Raw genomic sequence first — 20,565 nt, forward strand, 5'->3', positions numbered from 1 at the left:
GGAGGATGGGGTGTCTCCCAGTGAAGGGGCTGCAGTGCCTGCTCCGGGTTTGCACCCTCTTGTTCTCTTGGTCTCTCGGCCTCTGGAGATTCCCCAGTTGCGCAGGTGTGGGTGTTCTTTTCCATGTGGTTGGTGCCCAGTTGTGTACCCCAGCGTAGTCTTCCGCATAACTTGGCACGTTTTCCAGAAAGAGCGTGGCCCCTTTTGAGACAGTAAAACCTAAAACTTTTCCATTCCTTCTTTAAAATTCACTGGGATTACAAAAGTGCTTCTGCGACATGCGTTCTTTCAGTGCGGTGTGGTAGGAACCGAGATTTACCCCGCTCCAGCAACCTTCCTAGTGCCGCAACCCTTTCATACAGTTCCTCACGTTGTAGTGACCCCCCAAACATAAAGTTATTTTCTTTGCTGCTTCATAACTAATTTTGCTACTGTTATGAATCAGGCGACCCCAGTGAAAGGGTCGTTTGACTCCCAAAGGTGTTGCTACCCACAGCTTGAGACCCGCTGCATAAGGAATCAAAGCGTGAATAATGTAATTACCAAAGACTTCAATGAAAAGCATATGTTTCATTTTGTTAATATGATAAATATATGTAGCTGAGTTTTGTTAAATACATGTATATGCAAAAATTTTAAAATGATATTATTTAAAACACATACCCAGTCAACCCAAGAAAATATTAATAAGAGCCCCAAAGCTTCCACTGTACCATTTTCAGTCTTAGCAAAGTATTTTTTATGTATAACCAACCTCTTTTTTAAAGTTTGGATTAATCATTTTCCATTTCAAATACAAAATTACCTCAAGCTGTTTGGTTGGAGAAATGTAATTGCTATTATTCTGAATATTATTGATAAATAAGACTAATCAGTAACCTTCACCCCGGGGAGTTAGGATTCATGGAGTCTAGAAATAGCTCTCTCACCAAATAAACTTGTTACCTTAGGGAAGTAATTTAACCTATGTGCATTTCCTAATTTGCAAAAGAAAGAGTCAGCAGTAAGAATCTCCGAATCTTTATCAGACTGAATATTCTGAATACTTTTGATCTATTACTCTCCTTAGTCTAATTTAAATGCACAATGCCAATTTTTGATGTTTTCTTTTCTACTATTATAATTATTATCGATCTTTTAGAAATACTCTGCTCAAAGACCTTGGGAATTTTTGAAAAGTTGACACACAAGTGCTATGAGGAAACAGAATGCACATAAGTTTTATAATAATGTGTATTTCATTCTTTTTTCTGGTGTAAGCTCTTTGGACTGAGCTGATGCAGGTCAGGGCCCTGCACATGCTTCCCTGCACTTCCCCAGCGGTGGGCAACAGACAGCACCAGATAAGATAATGGTGAAACCAGATGCTCTGGGTTTGAAAGGAAGCAGCAAGGAGATGACAAGCAATGCTGAGAGTTTTCAGACCCCATATGCTAATTGCCATAATTACCATGCATTCCTCACCACTCCTTTAAAACACCCCCACCCCCCACCCCCACCCCTGGCTGCTGAGCTCCACTTCCGGACCTGTTGGCCTTGGTCACAGAACCTAGTCTGGAGCTCCCCCTCACAAAGCTATTTGTTTCTGCTCTCCTTTGTCCTGTCAGTTATGTCTGTCCGTCTCCCTGTCCCTCAGATCCACCTGTACAAAAGCCTTGCAATGCATGCCCTTCGGTCTCACCTGGACCAAGGATCCCCTCCAGTCCTCTAGCTCCACAGGATTCAGGAGACTCTTTCTCCCTGGCATTCTAAATTCCCATTTGCCAAGGCTGCGTCCCCTCCTCCCACTCCCTCAGTGAGAAAGCTCACAGGCCTTGTCTGGCACACACAGGTTCCCCTTGAGTTGATGGGGTCTCTTGGGCTATGTCAACCGCTCTGGATCCATTTTCCCTGGCATCAAAGGGAAGATGCAGGATTGGGCTTCCAGGGATTTTGGCTCCCAGCGCTTTATAGCTCTTCTCAGCTTGATTAGCAGAGTTCTGGATAGCAACACCACCCACTTCTTTCTCTTTTTGTCTCTTGTTTTTTATCAGCTGTCTTTGAGCTTCCTGTGCTGAGATACTGAAAGTAGCTCAGAAGTAAAATCGGACTCCATGGCCAGTAATTTTGTGCACAGTTGCAACCTCAGGTACCAGGAGTTTTTGCCTTCTTTTACACAAACCCAGCTGCTGTCTTCGCCATTGACCAAGGCCTCTTTGAAATAAAGAAGCAGCCTACCCCTCCACCTCCACTCATCATGAAACCTCACAGTGAGGGCCTCTGATTGCTCTAAATGTTTATGCACAAGGTCCACTGGGAGATAGAGCTGACTGTTTAACTGATAATTACAGAGTGATTCAGCTTGACATTTCCAGAGTATTAGTTGACAAACCTACTAGACTTTTGGTAGGGTCAAAAGACTAAGCACCTTTGGAATTGTAATGCTTCAACACTAGCTAGTGGATGAGTATATTAGAAAATATCCTCAAATTAAAAAAAAGAATTTATGCTAATGGCTATTAAACATTTAATGCTCTGTTAGCAAATGGTTGTTCTCCATTAAGCACCATCATGACCTATGCATAGTTTACGAATGTTCCTGCTGTCCTTGAGAGAAAATCACACACTGTAAGAGCTGAACATAGCAGCCATGCGAAGGACAGAGTGCCATGTGATTGAGAGTTCAGCTGCCATCATGAAGCTCCAAAGCATCTTTCTAAGGTGTAGACTCCGGGAAAGATTCCAATAACCTTTCACCCAAACCCAACATTCTGTAAGTGATAAGTCCTATTCCTTGGTGGGAGCTATTTGCGGATGGTTAAACGTTAATTTATTTAGAAAAATACTAGAATGCCTTTCTATTAATCATATGAACTCTGCCCCTCCTCTTTTCTACGTCTGTTTACCTTCCTCGATTAGCACTTTCTCCATCCAGCAACAGCCCTATTCCGTGCACTGCCCTTACCTTAGAGACCGCGGATCTCACGGTGGAACCATATCAACAATTACCTCACTTGACTTTCTACTTGAGCAATGTCAACACTGCGAAGGAAATCATCTGAAATAGAGCCTCGCATCACACACATAACACATGCTGGGTTATGAATCTGATTCATCCATCACTAACTTTCTTCCACCGCGTGTCTGTCAGTTTGTCGTGCTGTGGTCACTTGTGTGCTGCTGTGATACTAGCAGCTGTGTCACTGGTGTTTCACATGTGAACAGGGTCACCCCACGTGAACAGGTTTCAGTGGAGCTTCTCTTAGGTCTCTCTCTCCGGGACTAGATTTCTGCCTCGGTCCTTGGCTCCACGCGAGAAAGATTTCACGCCGAAGCCAGGCTCGTGATCCAAGTGAATTTAATGAGAGTTTAAAGAAGGTTCAGGTTTTACACGGCACCCATAGGATTCCTTTGACCATGCGGCCTGGCAGAGACTGCTCCAGGTCACACGAGGATCTCTCTCTTCCCACGAAGATGACCAGACCACCCAAGCAAGACCAGCCCTCTCGGTTCCTGCCTTCTTAAGGGTTCCCGGGGGAGGCATGGTGAATGACCCCAGGTCGATCCCATTGGCTGAACTGCAGTCACCTGGCCCAGGTGGGCTGCTCCAGGTGTAACGCCCCTCCGAGCCCACCGGCGGGAAAATCCAGCTTTGTCCTTTGCTGGCTCTCCTGGGCATGCGTAAATAGACTTCCCAATTCCCTAGGCTAAGCTGCCTAACATTTCCAGACTCAGAACAGACAATGAAGAAGGACCAGAGAATGTGGCTCCCCACTTCAGAGGAAGAAGCTGCCATGAACTTCATGCATGACTTTGAAGCGCTGTCAAAGACGGATAGCCTAAACAAAAGCAGCAGACAAATAAATGGGCCCCACAAGCTGAGGACACGCAAATGTGACTGAAGAGGGGATGATTTCTTGGAAGGTAGCCGATCCTGTGACCTGAGTCAGGTGAAGTCTGAGTGGACCTTTTGAGATCTTCATTTGCTAACAGGGCACACTCAAGGTAAAAGGAACAGCTGCAAAATTTTTCTAATAATTGGAACTTAGAATGAGTGAAGTATGCATTTAGGGACATTGGATGTGGTAAAACATGAAATGGAATGCATGAAGATCAATATTCTAACCATTAGTTAGCCGAAATGGGCTGATAGTGGCCATTTTGAATCAGAAAAGCATATGATTATGCTGGGAATAACACAATTCTGAAGAATGATGTGGCATTTGTTGTCAGAAAGGAATTTGCTAAATTCATCAGGAAGTACAGTGCTGTCTGGGACTAATAGGTAACATCATGATAAATGGGAAAAAATGATATTGTCAAGGATTTTGTCTTGGTTGGATCCACAATCAAAGCTCATGGAAGCAACAGTCAAGAGATCAAATGACATATTGCATTAGAAAAATCGTCTGCACAAGAACTTTTTCAGGGTATTTACCAGCAAGGAAGTTACTTTGAAGACTAAGGTGCTCTTGACCGACCCAATCCATAGTGTCTTCCACTGCGTCATGTGAAAGTTGAACATTGAATAAAGAAGACCAAAGAAGAATCAATACATTTGAATTGTGGTGCTGGAGAAGAACATTGAAAGTATCACGGACTGCTAAAATGAGAAACCTATCTGTTTTAGAGGAAGTAAGGCCAGAGTGCTTTGTGGAGGTAATGATGGCAAGACGGCATCTGTATTGGACAGGGTTCTCTAGGGAGACAAACCAAATTGCTAGTAATTATATATAAATATATTTATAAAGATAGATATATAATACAAGAAATGAACCGTTAAATTATATACAGACAGATAATATAAGAAATTAACAGTTAAATTATAAAGCAGCGAGACACTAGCAGTCCTTTAAGGCTTGAGAGCCACCAGTTGCCAGTCCCCTTCTGTAGAGAGAGCTGGGCTATATATATATCTAGGCAGCAAACAGCAAGGCAGGTCCCCAACTGTCATCAATTGTCGGTCCCCAGCTCCAGAAATGAACATTGCAATCGTGTGGGCTTGAAGGGACCTCACCTTACAGCAACACAGTCCACAGGCTAGGCATCCCACAGGTAGTGTACCCCTTTAAACCGAGGCACAGAACAAGCAAGGCGAGGCTCACCGAGCCATTTATCCCTCTGCCTTTCAGTTAATCCTACTTGTGTTTATCGGCCAGGCTGGCACAATAAACTATCGCAGCATCTTACAGACTTTGGACATATTGTCAGGAGAGGCTAGTCCCTGGAGAAGACCATCATGTTTGGTAAAGTGGGGCAGAGAGTGGGGGGAGGGGGAAAGCCCCTCAAGATGGACGGACCCAGTGACTGCATGGATGGACTTCTCTGTAGCAGTCATCGTGGGGACCGAGCGGGACCGGGAAGCGTTTTGTTGTGTTGTACATGGGGTAGCTAATTCAGAACTGGCGCGACAGCACCTGACAACACCACCGTCCTTAAATACCCCAACGTTTCCTTATAGTCCCTGTGGAGATGTTTTTAAGGTTGTATATGTATTCTTTAGCTGTTAGGAACTTAGCATATCTTTTAATAATAATTTAAAAATGAAGTTGGTGCTGTAACATTGTACTGATCTTAAATAGTGCGTACCTAACCCCATACTTACTCTACTATGTAATTTTTAAGGAAGTATTTTCCATAATGTCAGTAATAGACATAGGGTATGAAGTGAGGGAAGTAAACAGTATTGCTACTAAGTGCCTGGGTTTATTCGAAACAAAACACACTTAAACCACCTTTACAATATCAGTGAAAGGCTACAGACCAGTTTGCTCTGTAAGACACTCATTGGGAACCCTCCTAAACAGGTCTAATGAGAACAGTAGTTTTCCAGGGGGAACTAATTCAAGGCAAAGAGGCTAGCTCAGAAAGTTATGGAAAGTGGTTTTTTTTTTGGTTATTCCAAAGGGTTAATCTTGATAGATTTCCTTGAAAGACACCGGATGATGATGGGGCCTTACTATGAAGTCATTTTAAGAGAATTCAAAAGTGCATTGGTAAGTAAAAGGCCAGGAAGATTTTGCATCTCCACAATGCAGTGCTCATTCTTTAGGGAGAGCAAAGAGTGTCGTAGGAGAGTTGCATTGGAAATGTTACTCCACTCACCCGGCATCCCTGATCTTTCTTGTTCAAACTTCTCTTTGTTCCTAGGACTCAAGAACATTTAAAAGGACGAGGATTTGAGTGCCTGCAGGAGGCCCAACCTGCCCTTTCACGTGGTAGGGATCAGAGTGCGCGAGTCTTTGTGGAAAGGTGAGAGAGATACAAATACCATGTTCAAAAATGGAAGATAAATTGAGAATCGTACTTTAACTTAATAAGTGTCTATAACGTTTGTAGAAATATTTTCTGACTCATCCTAATGGAAGGAATCCCTAGACCTACCACATATTAGACACAAAACCCAAAAAAACCCCCAAAAAACCAAAAAACTCTCACATTGGGTTGATGCTGATTCCTAGTGTCATATTTAAAGGCAGGTATTATTTCAAAATTCTAAGACCATCTAGATCAGGGGAGGGGAACACCCACCCCTTAGGCTGCTCAGGTCCACAAAATCTTCAATACCAGCTAACGTCACACACCTCAAGGGAAGAAAAGCAGCTCCAGTCGTCACATTCCAAACTCAATGTCAACAAATTGAAGCTGACTCACAACAACCCGCAGGGACAAGGCAGAACTGCTCTGAAGGTTTCCAAAAGGTAACTCTTTGTAGGAGCAGAGAGACGTCTCTTTCTCCTGTGAAGCGCCTGCTGGTTATGAACTACTGGTTTTTTCGTCAGCCTCCCGATGCATAAGCTCTATGTCACCAGGACTCTAGCCAGCACATTAAGGATGAGTTCATTAAATGTTTGACCAGTATGGCTCCTGAAAGGTGTTAGAAATATCCAAATGGCCTTTGGTAGAAACAAGGTTCCTCATCCCTGATCTAGGGTCCCGAGGATAAGAACAGGCCATTCACCTTACTATTAAGTGGCACAGGTTGAATGTGAATCCATCTGTTCATCCCTAAACACTTACTCTTCCCATTACCCTCAAAAACATCAGACACTACGGTTTTGTTCTTATCCAACCCCCCTCCTCATCTCCAAAGCTATTCACAGTGTATGGGTAGGAATATGTAAAGTGTATGTTTGTATGAATGAGTATACATACTTGTTCACAAGCACATGTTAATTCCAATTATTTAAATCCTACCTCCAAACACCAGATAGCAGAATTTAGGTGAATGCCTGGATTCTGGTGAACGTACGCCTTCTAGGAGAGTAAGTACCGCCTGGAATTACAGTGTTTGACTTGAATTCCCAAAGAGCCTTGTGAGCACTTCCAGCAATGACCATGGCTCCTCCCAAGGGCTCCAGCCCCATCAGTTTCAATGGACTAAGTGGAGGGAGGAATTCAGGCAGTAGTAAAATATGTCCATCATACACTGAAAGGTTTTGCTGTTTGAACTCTTGCCAGTTTTTATAACAATTTCCATCTTAAACTTGCTAATACATATTTAACGGATTCTTTATAAAACCCTCAACAGCCCTCAATTCTTTTAAAGTGGCGAATGACTCAGCAGTTTAGGATGGTGAAGTTGATGCTGTCTCTGTCTGCATGATCTAGAAGAGAAAGGGTTTTTTTTTTTTTTTAAATGTTAAATACTGGGTATCTTAAACTAGGTTTCCTCCTTTGGGACCCACATTTACATCACATGAAAGTAGTGAAAGTGGCCTAATAAAGCCCTTAGTCCAGCTGTTTTGTGTTATAAAAAAAAGACAATTGATGGGATATGTATGTCAGGTAGATCACAGTCAAGGTCTCCTGGACGTGAAGCATCTTTTTAAGGGATACAGGAATTATTTCTGCAGCTCTTTTTCCAAACCCATGGTACCAGCCCTTTTTTTGAGAGGCAGCTCAGAGATGCTATTTATTGGCCTAACAAGGACCATGGTTTCCTCCACACACCTTACTGATACCATGTGCTCTGGGTCATATGTATTTCTAAGATTTACATGCTGAGAAACCAAGGTATCACTTCTTAGCTGAAGGCAGGATTAAAAGAGAAAATGAATTCTAGTCTATTCCCCCGTTTCTGCCATATGTTGTGCTTTCTGTTTAACAGGTGAGGAAAAGACCCTTGCCAGGAATGGCAAGATGTGTACAATACTCTTCAATAATATCTTTTCTATGCCTTATTGAAATAAGCCCCTACAAAGGGAGAGTCATTCCATGATTATTTTTTCAGCAACCTGGAATCACACTGCTGGATAATGGCTTACCCAGCAGAGGGACTCCCTACCCAGTAAATTACATTGCTCACACACTATGCCTTGAAAGTTAATGGGAAGACAGGCATTGTATGCCTTAAGGAATAGTTCCTAATGGGTCCCTGCTACAGTGAGGCAATATTATCATAATATTTCTTTAAAAAATAGTTCACCTCATGTGAGGGAGAAGGGTACCTAGTACCCTTAGATGCCTGCTGGATTACCATCTTCATTCAGCAAAAGCCAAGCTTATTGTATAATGAACCGCTATTCCACCGATTGGAATCATAACTTCTAAATCAATTTATGATGTGCTCCTTTATAAAATTTACAAGATTTATAAAGATGTTCATCTTCATAGCTCACAGAAATGCCTGGACACATGCCAAAGATGAAGCAGCTTCTAAGCACAGTTGGTTTGGTGAAGGAGTGAATGCACAACATTCAAACCAGGACCCACTGCAGTGGGTATTTATCTGAGACTTTATCCAGAATTACACCTACAGTTCTCATCTGCCTAATCAAATTATATAAATATGCCACTGAGCACTGCCTTTGATTGTGATTAAAATCAGGTAAAGTAAAAGAAAGTTAAGAAGGCTTGGTTTCTATAAAACGGTTTCAGCTGACCTTCTAGCATATTCTAAAGATATTCAAACAAGTGAGTGAGCAATGGCTGGTCTGCTCTTCTCACTTTCTTCCCTTTCATTTTGGGGTTGTACTTGATGTCAGCCCTCTGGGACACAAAAGGGAGGAAATGGCCTCTAGTGATTTACTAATACCTTCTTTTTTATGTTTTAATGCTTTTATTGGGGGGTTCTCACATCTCTTATCACAATCCATACATTCAGCCAGTGTGTCAAGCACATTTGCACAGATGCTACATCATCATTTTCAGCACATTCTCTTCCCACCTGAGTCCCTGATATCAGCTCCCCACTTCCTCCCACTACCTCCCCTCTCCATCCTCCCTCACAAACCCTTGATAAGTTATAGATTATTCAATATCTTACATCATTCTCTGTCACCCTTCACCCACTTTTCTGTTATTCATCCCCCTGGGTGGGGGTTATAGTTTGATCTTTGTGTCAATTCCCCATTTCTCACCCCACCCTCCCCTAATCTACTAGTATCTCTACTCTCATTGCTGGCCCTGAGGGGTTTATCTATCACGGATTTCCTGTGTTGCAGGCTCTTACCTGTAGCAGTGTGCATGCTCTGGTCTAATCTGATTTGTAAGGTAGAATTGAGGTCATGATAGGGGGGGGATGAGGAAACACCAAAGAACTAGAGGAAAGTTGTGTGTTTCATCGGTGCTGTACAGCACCCTGACTGGCTCATCTCTTCCCTGTGACCCCTTTGTAAGGGGATGTCCAATTGTCTGCAGATGGGCATTGGGTCTCCAGAAGGATTCTCCGCACTATCATTCTGCCTGTGATGCCCTCTCATTCCATGGATTAGGGCAGTCTTTATCTCTCAGGGTCCAGTGCAAACTCTCTTCCTCAATTAAACTTTCCTGAATTCCTTCCATTATATTTTGGTGAATCTTTTTTCCATGGCCCACCCGCATAATTCATATACGTACCTAAGATGAAGGTGAAATTCTTTTGTTTTCCTTTTTGCACCTATCTCATTTTCTAAATGATAAGATTCTTAAGGAGATACTGATGCTCTTTTCACTCTGGGTTTCTAGTACTTACAGAGTGACAGAATAAGCAGATTCTGTCATTGAAGAATGGGTCACTGAATGATTCTTTTAATTGTCTAAGACTTAGGGATTATAATTATTTTGTTAATCTCCATTATCCTTTACCCTTCTTTTCAATCCCTCTGAGGTCCAAAAGTGATTGACAATTACTGAGTTCTGGCATTAAAATTTAAGATCACAGTGCCAGGACTCCAACACAGAAGAGTAGGGACCCATTCTGTGGAAGCAGATTTCCTGATTTGTTTTGAATGTTCAAGTCTATAAGGCATATCCCTTGGCCCCAGAGGTGAGTAAAATGGAAGCTGCCATGCTCTATATGGGCTTTCAACCCTAATTACACTCACTTCTCTTTATACCACTGAGAAAATGGTTCAGAGGCCATGCCTGGCCTCCTCCAACTTCACCAGGAGGGGAGGAAAATCCAATCCCACATTTATGTAAGGATAATTAATCGGAGGCACACATCACACCTAACTCTACTGTGCATCCGCCTTTGCCTGTTCTGACAACAGTCATCCTCTCACATCACTCTAATTCCCTGTTGAGTTTGGTAATCTGTCGCAATGGCTATGAAGAACCCACAATGTTCATGACTATTGGGTTTAGTAGGGAAGCTAATGGCTTACAAGTCTGGATCAGAAATATTAGGATACAATTGTTTTGTCTGTAGGCCTTTTTCTCAACCATGCCTCAGGCAACTTCCTCCTTGGCCCTCAGCCGCAGCCACATTGCAACTTGGCCTCTGCCCTGCTTGGATAAATGTTACATAATTCCTATAATGCATGATAAATACCCAAAGGGCACCACGCTACGGGCAGATAGGGGTCATTCAGGGTGGTATGACTGTAGACGTGCCACTCACGTGTTTGTCTCTGCTGCTGGCAAATCGTGCACTCCACAGAGGCTGTAACTAAGTTGGCTTTCATGAGTGGAAGTCCATGTGACTGAGGCCAGGAACAGCATCCATCATTTGTACTATGGCCTACTTTGTTTATGGTCCCAATGAGCCAATGGCATGAGTCGCTGAGGAAAGAGGATGACAGAATGTATCCTCCGATCCACTTGATTCTAAAAATAGCCTTCTGGAGAAGTCACCTGCTATTGACTATTCACATGAGAAATGTCTTCATTTCCTTGGTTCATTCATGGAAGTCTATCCATATAATTAATTCTTCCTCATACATCATGTCACCAACTTTCAAATGATGATCCACACAAGTCCTTGACCATTCACTTAAACCACTGGCCACAACCCAGGAAGGTTTGCAACCATACACCTAGCCATTTATCCTTTCAATCAGAGTCAACAAACAAAAGTAATTCTCAAGTTCTCCAAATTGAAAGGATTTCCCTTCACCAGGGAGGTTACAGAAACGGGCTGCAGTGCTGCTTTTGAGTGGTGTTGGCTTGTGGTGAGAAAGCATCTGTAAAACAGGCATAGGCTTTTCTTCCTCGGTCCATAGATACAGACAAGGAGAAGGAAGAGGATATGACAGCACTCAAGATCACGGTCTTTGATCCACTTCCTCATGAAACTTCGTTGTGCATTAAGGTCGTGTTTCAGTCAAATGTTGGCTGTGCCAGCCCATTTGGCAGCGGAGTGCTGCTTTGCATGCCCAGGTCATGACTCTTTGGGTTGGATAACGCCCAGGTCATGATGGGAAGCTCACGCTACATAGTGACCTGGTGGCCAATGGTAATGCAGTGAGTTTCTATACGTCTTAGGAATAAGCGCAAAATGTTTTCAAAGGGAACGTAGTTATCTGCAGAGAATTGCATAGCTTTGCTCCAAATTCCTAAGGCTCTATGCTATGATTCATCAATAGAGACCTGACAAAAATTCTAAACACATCTCTACATGCCACTAACACTTTAAGTGCTATTGGATCACTTAGATCATCTGGCCTCAGTAACAGAGCAACCTTTATGGCAGCCTGGACCGGTTTCAAAGCTTTCTCATATTCTGTGTTCCACTCAGACCATGACACTTCTCAAATCACTTGGTAAATAGACCAAAGTCTAAAGAGACCCTCCAGGCTTGCACTTTGCTAGGTGTGGTCAGAGTCAGAAGAAATAGCTTATCCTTCACTTTAGAAGGGATATCTGGACATAGCCTCGTACCACGTTGTCTAGTGTAAGTAGAACTAACCAACTAGCTTCTCTCTACTTCTGATCCTGACAGAACTGTAGGAAAAGAACAAATACACTATTATCCAGAACCTTGCTTCTCACCAATATTTGTGATGATTTTATATATTAATATCGATACATCATGCCATGGATTAACAGTATCTTCATAACAAGAGATACAGAGTTACCTGCATCTTTGACACTAGTCAGACATAAGGATCAATTTAGAAAAATCGACCCCATGACTTTGTTTTCCTAGAATAACTCTTGGTAGCAAGTGTTTTACGCTGGGTGCTTTATATAAGGGAAAACCAACAAAAAGCCCATCACAAATATTCATATATTTTCAAAGATATTTATCTCAAGGAAATGACTCACATGGTTGAAGTGTCTTGAACATTCCAAGTCTGTGGATCTGGTTGGAGGCTTTTCCTGATTCTGTGGCAATAGGGGCTAGCAAAGCCAGGATAGATAGATCAGATGACAGGCGGCGGGCTGCAGAGTGGAAAGAAAAACAGGTTGGCAGGTAAAATGAAAGGCTGCTGACTCACAGGCTGCAAAGGCTAATGAGTCCCCAGATCAGCAGGCATTACAGCAGAACATTACCTTATGGCCAAAGAACTCAGGGCCAGATGATGACAAGCCAAATATAAGATCTAGATCAAACAAAAAGCAGGATTCTTTGTCAGGAAATCCATATATATACTGGAAGCAAGCCACTCTATCCAATCTCACCATGGGGATAAATACATCATAGCTATTGAGCCAGAGAATCATAGCTCACCTAAGCTAACAGACAACCTGAGACACAACCATCATATGCTAATACAAAGACTCACCGCACAATGTACCCACCAAGTTATCACTATTATTCAGGAATGGAAGCAGTCTTTCTAAAAAAAATCTTTTTAATGACTGTTAATGAAAATATTTTATTTTCAGGTGTAAATATTTTACTTAGTCAAACATGAGCTATTTCTTTATGCACAGATACAAGCATGTCATTTCAAAAAAAATGGTTCTAAAGTCATTTCAGTTTAGAGGCTTCACATTTTTTTCTCCCTGGGTGGCAGACCCGATAATATCAGAGGAGAGGGATAACACTATATTTTTATGTATTATCTTTAAAGAAATACAAAGTAAAGAATAAAATTCTATTCTAAAGTTTTCTTTAAAAATTCCTTCTGGTCTCTGGAAACCGAAGTGAATTTTGAAGAGCTATTATGGTAATTGGCTTTGCAATTTTTTATAATCACAACTCATAAAAATAAGCTGGTCTGCTATAAATTCTTAATTTCTCACCAAACAAATCCAGTTGAAGTCAGTTGACTCACAAAACTTTGAATTCATTTTTTCATATTGAATGGGACAAGTGTCTGAAAAATCCACTTTATCAAATCAGGTCATATCACGTTCAACAATCTCTGGGTGGGCCACATGTGACTCAGCTAAACAAGTACGGTCATAGGCTGCTCTACTGTACCTGCTCCTCTCAGATTCCATGGCACTCACGGGACAATGTGTGACTGGGAGTGACGTCAAAGAAAAGTTCATTACAGCCCATTAAAAATGAATGCAATTCAAAATCAATCTCCATTAGTTAAAGTGTAGATGCAGTTCATGTATTTGAGAATTTTATTATAAACTCCTGCTAATTCTGTGAGTGACAGTGGTTAGTCCATGTCTCCTTTGTTAATGAAGAGAAACTAGAGCCTGCATCTAGGAATATCTTATGTAATGAAATAGTTAAAGTACTTCATGTTCCTTCTTAGGACCCTATCTTGATTATGTCAAATTAGTTAGATGTATAAATTGGAGTAAACAAGTCTCTCAGGGTAATGAATCCCGTAGGGACAGTCCCATGCATGCCATGTATAGACTATGTGCTAAGTGGACACTTCACATACCACCACTGGACACTCCAAAAAGAAAAAGACAACCTTTAAATAGTGTTATATATGTGCCAACTTCCCGCTTTTCTCTCCTTTTTCCTGACATGTTTTTTTCCCCCATCTACAGGTCAATACCATGCTCTAAAGAGCTAAATGGAAGAGTAGCAGAGTATTGAAATCTTCTGTCATTGTTTTAGTATTGATTGATTTATTTTAGTCTCACTCTCTCTTTAAATAAAGCTGCTTCCTTGAATATATAGAATATCATCTAATATTTGGTCAAAACTATACTCACATTTTGGTTGGGAATTTCCTTTTTCGTAACTTAAAAACACCTAACAAAATGCAGATCATTGTCAACCGTATACAAGCCACTTAAAGAGTTTCTTGGAGCTTAAACAAACAAAAATTGAAGCTGAGATGATTTTTGAATCATGGCAACCTGATGTATATATGTTATAATAGAACTGTGCTTTATAGTTTCAATAACTGGTTATCCCCCCCCCCAGAAGCAGTTCCCCAATTAATTCTTCAGTGGCATCTCTGGGTGAACTCCAATCTTGCTGTTAGCAGCAATAGTCTTTTGTATGCCTTAACCCTTCCCAGGGTCTCCTGTGTTAAACACTGGACTAAGAATCAGAAGCAAACTTGAGAGCAATTAATACTAGGTAACTGAATTCAAACAACTTAAAAATATTATGAAAGATAATGGCAACTGTACATATTGCAGTTAGGGCATGTGGGATTTGAAGATAAGGAAATTAAAGATGTTATCGGGTTTCGTGGGTCACAAGAAACTATGATCGCTTTGAGAAGAATGGAAATTCCAGAACATTTCATTGTGTTCATGTGGAACCTGTACATGAATAAAGAGACAGTTGGGCGAACAGAACAAGAAAATACTGCATGTTTTAAAATAAACAAAGGTTTGTGCTATAGTTATGTCCTTTTAACACACATATTCAATCTGTCTGTTGAACAAATATTTTGAGATACTGGACAATCTGAGGACTTCAGCATCAGTACTGCTGGGATGCTCATTAACAGCCTGTGATAGGGACAGGACACAAACTTGTTTCTTGAAAATGAGGACGAAAAGCATTTGCTGGTGAAAAGCAAGGATTGCAGCCTTCACTATGGATTGCAACTCAAAGTAAGAACCACAAGTTACCACACCTGCAACAATAGATAACATGATAAATGGAGAAACATTTTAAATAGTCAAGGATTTTGCCTGGTTTGAATCCATGATCAACGCTCAAGAAAGCAGTAGGTAAGAGATCCAATGATGGTATTGGGCAAATTTGATCAGCAAGACCTCTTTAAAGTGCTGAAAGGCAGGATGTTACTCAGAGAACTAAGGTGTACCTGACCCAGGCCGTGGTATTTTCCATTGCTTTGTGCTATGAAAGCTGGATGTTGAATGAGGAAGACCAAATCAGAATTATAGTGCTGACAAAAAACTATAAAAAATACTGCAGACTTCCAGAAGAGCAAACAAACCTGTCTTGGAAGGACAGCCAGAAGGACTCCTACAAGTAAGGATGTCCAGACTGCATCTCCCAGACTTGGCACAGGTTATCGGAAGAGACCAGTCCCTGGAGAGGGACACCATGTTTGACCCATCATGTAGAGGGCAGGCATCAAAGAGTAAGACCCTCAAGAGGATGGATTTACACAGTGGCTGCAGTGATGAGACCAAACCTAACATCTGTGAAGACGGCACTGGGCTGGGCAGTGTTTTGTTCTGGTGTCTATGAGGTCCCTGTGGGGTGTGATGACTAGACAACTCCTAACACGAACAAGAGGGAAATATAGAAGGTAGTAATAAATCCGCTTCATGGACACCAGTAAAATTTCCTGGCGAATTAATATTTGAGATAGAATTTAATGATAACAAATCTTTTCCTAATTTAAGGAATGAGTTATTGCTTGATCCAATCAGGACTATGTAAGTCAAAGGAGAGAGGCAGGAGCCCATCCAATCCTAAAGGAAAAAATTAATTAAAGTGTGATAAAAATTGACACTCTTGAATATTCGAGGAGGCTGAGACCAGGTGAAGATACACCTTGCCTGCAGGTAGGATGGGGCAGAGACAAGACAGCACCCAGGTGATACATACTGCCATTCCTTCTACAACAAAGGTCAGAAAAAACAAGTCGAACATACAGATAATAAGATGTTAATCCTGGAACCCTGGGCATCAAATAAGGGTTCCAAATTTGGATTAAATTTCCATTGGAAAAGAAGCAGAATCAAACAGTGACAGAGGGGAGAGAGAGAGAGTGAGTCCCCACTTTTCATCTGGACACTTTGGGAAGCAGAAACAAACACAAAGGTTACAATAAAATTTCCAGTGGTGCAACAAATTAAATGTAAAGCAGATCCAAGAAAAGAAACCGAGGCATAGTAACATTCTGATTTCTGCAACCCAATGCAAGTCTTTTAAAAAGAGCGGGAAAAATTTGATTTCATTATGTACTTAATTCTGACAGCCACTCAGAACACAGAATGCTACCTTTCCTAACCAATGCTACCTTTCCTATCCCACAGTCTAGGTTTGGGGATTGACAGTACAAGAGAAGTAGCCAAAATACAAACAAGTTCAACAATCATTTGTCCTGACTTGAATGCACCTGGGCATACAAATGTCAAATCTGAGAGGAAAGCAAACCAAACGAAAAATAAAGCCATTCATTGCTACATGCAAATAAATAATACAGATTTTGACATAACTTCTATAATTAAACCCAACTAACATCACACGAAAAATACACGTGCGGGATGCGTGCTCTTATAGCCCCGTGGCAGGGAGCATTGCAGCAGCCCCTTAGGTGTCTATTTGGTTTGCTTGTATTTGAGTTTCATTTTCATTGGTTTCTTTTTCTCTTCTTTTAATTTTTTTCTCTTTCTCTTCTTCATCCTTTATTTTTCACTCATTTTTTCTCATTCCCCACATCTACGGGGAAAAAAAATTGCTCTGTCTGCTGAGAAGACAGGGCTTTCCAATTATCCAGCGACATTTATTATATCTAAGATCTTGCACCATTGGCTCGATGGCGGGTGATGGCCAACACCTGCACGCCCTGCCTACACATGCTCCTCATGAGCAATAGCATGGAGGCGTGCACTTCTTAGAATAACCCATCATCGGAGCTCAAGGGTTCAGCCTTTGTCAGAGCCAGGCCTTGGCGGAAGACTGTGATGTTCACTTGGTCTATAGCAGCCTCTACAGCTTTTCTCGCTGAGAGCCAGCCCCCAAACCACAAAGCCCTTGCTATGTATCCTGTTGTCTTGATCTAGTTCGTCATCAGTTGGATGATTCTCACCTTTACTTCTCAGTAAATCAAGAAATGGAAATTAAAGACCAGCAAATTAAATGCTCATTGGAATGATACAGGTCACTATGGAATTTGCCTCTGGCCCTCATTTGTCTAATTTTGGAGATATTGGTACCTTGGTAGGTGAGGAGATTAAAAGGGAACTGCCATATAGCACCATTGTCACTTACGTAAGGAAATGATTTTTAAAAGGCTATCATTTTCCTCTTAAATGTTATTTCTTTAGAATACATGTGCAAAATATAGACACAATATAATGCCTCCTTGATGGAATAACTGGTCCATTTGAGTGACATCCAGCAACTCAAAAAGCACAGAGACACACCCTGGAAGTTGAATAGAGGTAGAAACTGTACTTCCATGAGAATAATGATTCAGGTGCAATTCTTAATCATCTTGCCTATGACTATTTATATATGCCTCTTTGTAAATAAAAATGTATAGTCTGTAATCATGGTTATTTATTTCTGTCACTTAAAAGTAAACAAGGCAAGAGCAGAAATTGCAAGGAAATTTCTTAGATATATGGGGAGGGAAAAATATGTATTAACCTAGATTCAGGATTTGATCAAAGAAAATTCAGTACTTTCGGCTTTAAGAAAAGTGAAGGCTATCTAAATAAATAATCAACTTGTTTGGTTTCTTTGTATAGTCACTTTCTGCCATACTTAGTAGCACATAGGTGGCACTCTAGTTTTTTACCTTCCTTCCTGTTGCTGAATATGCAAGCTGAGGTACATGCCGTAAACATGCAACTTTCCTGTGACTGAGATATAGCAAAACCTACAGGGTTTTCTTTGTTATTCTGTGTTGTCTGTTCTCTAACTAGAAAATAAAGCAAAGTAAGCCTGCATTTAACCATTGGACGTGGATGCATTATGGCTGGTTAACACCACAGCTTGATGCTTAGAGTAGGTTGAGTCGGGTGTATATCTGCTGCCTTTTCTTTGTGGGTCTGTTTGTTAAGCTTGTTACCTTTCCTTTATATAAATATAAATACTCTGCACAAGTGTGCATACTGCTACTCAGCTACTTCTGTGCATAAGCATGCAGGCTTTTAAGGGAACAGAGGGTCTAGGACGAGCTGCTGCCATCTGTGAATTTCACAACGAAGGACTCTGAAGGGTCCCTGCTGAAAACACACACTGTAAATGGAGTTACTTATAAATACAGAGGTTTCTTAGTTCACATTTTTCTTTACATAAAATTAGAATATTTATTGTGCATTTAAAGACTACCTACACATTGATCATTTTTTAAAAACAATTTATTAGGGGCTCATACAACTCTTATCACAGTCCATACATATACATACATCAATTGTATGAAGCATATCCAGACATTCCCTACCCCAATCATTCTCAAAGCATTTGCTCTCGCACAGCGATCATTTTTAAGAACATGTGTTCTCTATCCAAATGAACCAAGTGGACACTACTAGGACAGCTGGGTCATTGGAATATGTTCCATAATGGCACTGCAAAGTAGGTCCCACCTTCCTTAAGCCTTGTCCAGAATTCTTGGTTATACATTTATATTTATTTTCTTTTATCCCGTAAATTTTAAAATGAACCCTTGTAAGGATAAAGTCGGTGTCTCCATCTTGAATTAATAAAGAAAACATTTTCTAACTTGTCTTAATTTTTAAATTAATCCTAAATTATTATCCATTTCCATTCGCTAACTTCTCCCTAAAAGTTTCTCCTTTTCAACATCTTTTTTGATCTATTTCAATGATTATAATTCAAGATAATAATAATTTATTAATCATTGCTTAAGGAACCTACTTTTGCTAACTGCAAGGTTGGCAATTCAATTCAATACACCTCTGTGAGAAGAAGATGAGGTTTTCTGCTCTCATAAAGATTTACAGTCCCCGAAAGCCTACATAGGGTTGATATGAGTCGGAATTGATTTGATGGCAGTGGGTTTTCAGAATCATTGCTTTCTCACAGGGAATTAAATCTGAACTGAATTTTACTCAGGTTGTATATTGGGTCAGATAATACTAAAGCTATGACTTTTGGGGCGGATTTGTGATGGTGTCCCTAGGTGTGTGTGCCTGTGTGTGTTTTACACTTAATGAATGTTAAGGCAACTTTTGTTATGTGTAGTAATTGGTTCTTCTTGGGTGGCTTAGAAAATTGGTTTTATCTGATTTAAATGAAGGTCAAAAAAATAAAATTTTATTTTTTGCCACTCTTGCCTCAACGGGCCATTCTTTTTGCATTTATCCTAAGGCTGATGTGCTGATTCTGCTATCTAGTAAAGTACAAGCCTAGTTTTAAAAAAATCAAATGTATAATCCAGACAATTTCAACCCACAGCCTATATCCTTACTACCTACCAATGCGTAATACTATCAATGTGCAATACTATCTACCAATGCGTAATACTACCTACCAATACATAATATACCTACCAATGCGTAATACGACGACCAAGGCAAGGGGGATGGGAATGAAGGCAAGTCCTAGTGACACAGAACAAACCAGATACATATCAGAGCCATGTTTGTGATGACAGAGTATGAACAAAGCATTTATAATCAAGTAAGCAGGTCAGGTAAGTGGGTTTGAAGGTCAAGTTAAAGGTGCAGCTCAATGGGATCAGAGTGAGACCAAGTACGACAGAGAACCTCAGAACACAGGATTAAAGTAAATTTTAGAAAAGCTGAGCGAAATAAGCACTCAGTATTATAAGGCAGATATTTAAGGGTGAAATTTTATTATGAACGAAGGGAATAAATCCAAGTGCGCTAGCAAACAAAACAAACAAACTAAATGTGAGTTAACAAATCTAGGTGAAGTTAGCTACTAGTTTTGTTAGGTAGCTTAGCCTAGAGACGGGGAAGTCCATTGACGCATGCCCAGGAGAGCCAGCATAGGACAAAGCTGGATTTTCCTGTCGGTGGGCATGGATGGGCATTAAACCTGGAGCTGCCCAACTGGGCCAGGTGATTGAAATTCAGCCAATGGGATCAACCTGGGGTCGTTCACCATGCCTCCCCTGGAATCCTTGAAAAGGCAGGAACCGAGAGGGAGAAGGTCTTGTCTTGGCTGGTCTGGTCTTGTTTCAGAGGAAACTTGGGAGAGAGATTTTTGCGTGACCCTGAGCAGTCTCTGACAGGCCGCAAGGTCAAAAGGAATCCTATGGGTGCCGTGTAAAACCTGGAGCTTATTTTAACTCTCATTAAATTCACTTGGATCACGAGCCAGGCTTCGGAGTGAATTCTTTCTCTTGTGGAGCCAAGGACCAA

This window comes from Tenrec ecaudatus, chromosome 12, assembly GCF_050624435.1.
Source record: "Tenrec ecaudatus isolate mTenEca1 chromosome 12, mTenEca1.hap1, whole genome shotgun sequence".
NCBI classification, from domain to species: domain Eukaryota; kingdom Metazoa; phylum Chordata; class Mammalia; order Afrosoricida; family Tenrecidae; genus Tenrec; species Tenrec ecaudatus.